At 42.1% G+C, this 4,235-nt stretch overlaps 1 long non-coding RNA gene across 1 annotated transcript; it reads left to right on the top strand.

The window, feature by feature from the left end:
* Positions 1-940: 940 nt before the first annotated feature.
* On the top strand, positions 941-1,572 carry LOC146569565 (uncharacterized). The gene is made up of 2 exons (XR_014893173.1): positions 941-1,056; positions 1,137-1,572. It is a non-coding gene; the product is annotated as an uncharacterized LOC146569565 (long non-coding RNA).
* The last annotated feature ends 2,663 nt before the right edge of the window (positions 1,573-4,235 follow it).

Genomic DNA, 4,235 nt, shown 5'->3' with positions numbered 1-4,235 from the left:
TGAATGACCAGGGCCCTGTTTCAGGAAGCCGGTTTAGTGGAAAAACTGAGTAAGTATACCCTGAGTTAACGAAAACTCTGGGTTTTCGGTTTCACAAAGCGAGTTCAGCTGAAGCCTGAGTGAGTCACTATGACGACACACGCCGTGAAGCTAACCTGCCCCCTAGCAGGTTTACTACAACTAACCCTGACTGTCTCCGCCCCTTTGTCGGAAACCTGACAGTAGGAAGTGTCGGACATGGCGTGTCCCTTCCTTGAAGAGCCAGTAGATCGTGAAGCCCAAATTCTCCGCAGAGCTCTCCGCCGGGAGAGAGTGATCAGAGCGCGTTTGGACATTTTATCATTTCCTGATGATTTTCTGTGCGAACGTTACCGTTTCTCAGCACAATCTATAAGTTATTTGGATAACATCCTCAGGCCATATATTACGCATGTGACACATCGCGGACATGCTCTCAGTTCATTACATATTATTTGTATTGCACTTCGGTTTTTTGCAAACGGGAGCTTTCTGTATAATATTGGTGACGCTGAGCACGTTTCCAAGGCTACCGTCTGTCGGGCAGTCAGGAATGTTACAGTTGCACTGAAACGTCTCCTGTACTCGTTTGTGGTGTTCCCCGGTCATAGACCCACAAGATTCATCAAAGAGGGATTCCACAAAATTGCAGGTATCAGGATGACCAAAACTTAATTTATGATGTTGTGATACTTAGACTACTACTTAAATTCTACATTTATTTTCACGGTTCCCAGGCGTGATTGGCTGTACAGATGGCACTCACATTCCAATCATTGCTCCTTCAGTAAATGAAGGAGACTATGTGTACAGGAAGTCTTCCCACAGCATTAATGTACAGGTACATAGTTCCCTGTAGCATTTCAAACTAACAAATTATTTCATTATAGTAATGGATGCTAATTTGTGTTCTCTGCACTGTGAAGATCATATGTGATGCTGCCAACATTATCACAAATGTGGAAGCCAAGTGGCCAGGCTCTGTCCATGACTCACAAATATTCCGTGAATGTACACTGAGCACAAAATTTGGACATGGTGAGTTGAGAATACTTTAAAATATATAAAGACCAATTGCTTCAGGGACATTTGAACTGAAGTGTATCCTTCTGTCTTAGGAGAGTTCACTGGCTACTTGCTTGGTGATAGGGGGTATCCATGTTTACCCTATTTGCTTACCCCTTACTCTGACCCTGAACCGGGCCCACAGCAGCGATATAATCTGGCTAATTGCAGGACAAGAGCCAGAATTGAAATGACTATCGGAATGCTTAAGGCCCGGTTCCAGTGCCTGCAAAGACTCAGGGTCACCCCAGAAAGGGCATGTGACATTATTGTGGCATGTGTGATTCTTCACAACATTGCCACAATTAGAGGAGAACACTGTCCTTCTGAACCAAACATCAGCAGTGATCCAAACCATGAACATCCTGACCCTCCCACGGACATACAAGATGGAAGCGCAGTCAGAGACACCATATGTCACAATCATTTCTTTTGACCCATCACCTCAACATGTTGAAAGAAGAATAAACAGATTTTTTGTTCAACTGGCTTTATTGGTCGCCTGTGTTTCCTGTACACAAAGTATTAAAAGATGTAAACCTCACAAAGTGTCTCTGTTGCTTCCTCCTCTGTAACAGCTGTCAATGTTTCTTCATTATTTTCCTGTAGTAAAGAAATAAACAACATTGCTGTTCTACTGTAAACTCATATAATCTGTGGAGTATTACTCACAACTGCATGTTGGTCTGGCTCAACAGGAGGCTGCACCAGATTCAGTACACCACCACCATCAACTGATAGAATATGAGGTTTATACAGGTCACTTATAACTTACAAGGGACCAAATGGCAATTAACAAACATACCAATCACCTTACACTTCATTGTCATTATGCTCTCAAAGACAACCAAGACTGAGGGAAGGCAAAATCAGTAGGAAAATAACTTCACTACAAAATAATCCATTATGGTGAAGAGTTTATCAAATGAATGAGTAGCACTGCAAAGGTGACTGTGAAGAAAGGATGTATGCACATCATGTATTATTTTGAATTTACCCCCTATGTGGGCACTTGTGTCTTGCGGGGTTATTGACTCAGAGGATGTCCCCGCAGAGATGCCTTCAGCCACAGGGCGCCCACTGTTTTGGCTGAGGGCCAACTGCTCAGCCTCTGAGTGGTGGTGGTGGAGGACCCCCACCTGTTTTTCGGGCCTCCGCTTTTTTTCTGTTGGCTATAACGGGCCACATTTGAGCATACAGAGTAAGCAAATATGTACTTGTAATGTGCTCAGATAATTTCAATAAGTGCTTACAGACAGAAAATTAATGTAGCCTCTAACTGCAATTGATTTACATCGGACAAACAAACCAAGCACTATGGCTCATAATACAATTACACCTTACCTGTTTGGACTATATTTTTATATTTCATTTTTACTTGCTGCCAGGCACGTTTGGGGCCTGTTGGGTTGCACCTGCGCTCACATCACATCAGGAAATAAAATGTATAAAATAAAATAAAATATATTAAAATAACATGTTAAATGGGTGGAAATCCCTAGATCAATGTTTAAATTAACACTCACGCATTGACTCTGTCGGCTATGTTTTGCCATGCATGCTCCCTGTCTTTCGCAGCTGTGGCTGTGTTACTTTTTTCCGCGGAATCTGCATGTTATCGGCATATGCTGCCGTCAGAATTTCGGCGTCAAGCGCTGTAAAATACATTGACCGCGCCTTCTTTCCCTCCGTCTCCATGGTGACTCGCTTAATCTGTGCTCCGCTTATCAGGGCTTTATGTATCCTCGTCCGCGCGCTTCACTTGGGGTTAAAGCAACTCCGCGTTGACTGAACTAATTGTTATCAGCCTTTCTGAAACCGAATATTCCAAGTTGGACAGTTCGGGGTTACTCAACCCTGCGTATCGTTTTTCACTCTGAGTTTTCTAAACCGGCTTCCTGAAACAGGGCCCAGAGCTTGAATGACCACAACTGACCACAACTGACCCGCGAGCCTGCATGGCCAACAGCCAACCAGTGATCAGCACTGCTTCCTACCCTGCTCCCCTCTTTGTGCACTTGTTTACGCATCATTTCAAACCTTACTGATGCAAAATAATTGGATTATGATCCAAACATTTCTCTTTCGTTGGCTCAAGTGGCTTTCATAACGCACAAGTTCTACTCTATTCTACTTTTCTGAAAATCTTAATTATTCATGTAACCTGTTTTTATGTAAAAATTATTCAGGACATGTCATGAATACCAGAATATTTCTGGGTTTAATGTCAGTGAAAGAGAGATATTTTACACTTAAAAGACAGGCACCAAACAGCACAGAGTAAAATGCACTGATGTAAGCACCTAATTACATCATCAAAGATCAACAGCATCCTTCTTTAGTGACACATACCATAAACTGTGTTCAGTCCTGTTTTCTGAATGGATAGGCAAGGCACTCAGAGGTCCTCTCAGAGTTAATGAACAGAAAAACCGAAGCTGTCCATGTGTACCCCGTTCACTGTGGAATTCAGGATCTGAAGGCAGACCTACAACTGTGTAGCAGAGGTAATAGGATCACAGTTGTCCATCTGGCCTCATCCCAAGACACGCGACAGGCTCTAAATAACTCACAGCTAATTCTGTTGTTTTCTGATTCTGTCCTCACTCTGTCACAATCCACTACCCATCAACGTTAAGGAACAGCAAACAATTCTGATCACTTTATAAGGCTGTTTTTTGTCTTTTCCAATAAATACATTAAAACTTTCTAGTTCTTACTTATTCCACACTCTTTATTGCTGTTCATCAAGATTTAGAGATTTTCCTAAAAACTGTTGCATGACCAAAGAGCCGTGTGGTATGTGGTATGGCAAAACTAGTTCTCCACCTTTGGCAGGGTCTGGTTAGAATGTCCTTGCAGTGAATCATTAGAGCAGAAAAAAGATTTCAGTGGGGCATTGAGTATTTGTTTCACCGGAAAATGGATGATCTCATCTGACCAATACAGAAGTCCACAACAAAGCTTTGCAAAACTCAACATTTTGACATTTCCTAAGAATTAGGACTTAATTGTGGCAGATAAAAGTTGTTCACAATGCATCTTAGTCCTTAATAGCGCTCTTAACACTTAATGCGTAATAAAGCATGTTTGATACATGTGTTTTTTGAGTTTTTGAGATTTGTACATTATCAGTGTGATTTCGTTTCTCA

The sequence above is a fragment of the Mchenga conophoros genome, linkage group LG7, assembly GCF_057382185.1.
Source record: "Mchenga conophoros isolate Kocher_MC1m ecotype Shallow Benthic linkage group LG7, M_conophoros_male_GT1.1, whole genome shotgun sequence".
NCBI classification, from domain to species: Eukaryota; Metazoa; Chordata; class Actinopteri; order Cichliformes; family Cichlidae; genus Mchenga; species Mchenga conophoros.
Note: the sequence above shows the minus strand (reverse complement) of the source record. Positions and strands in the feature narration are given on the sequence as shown.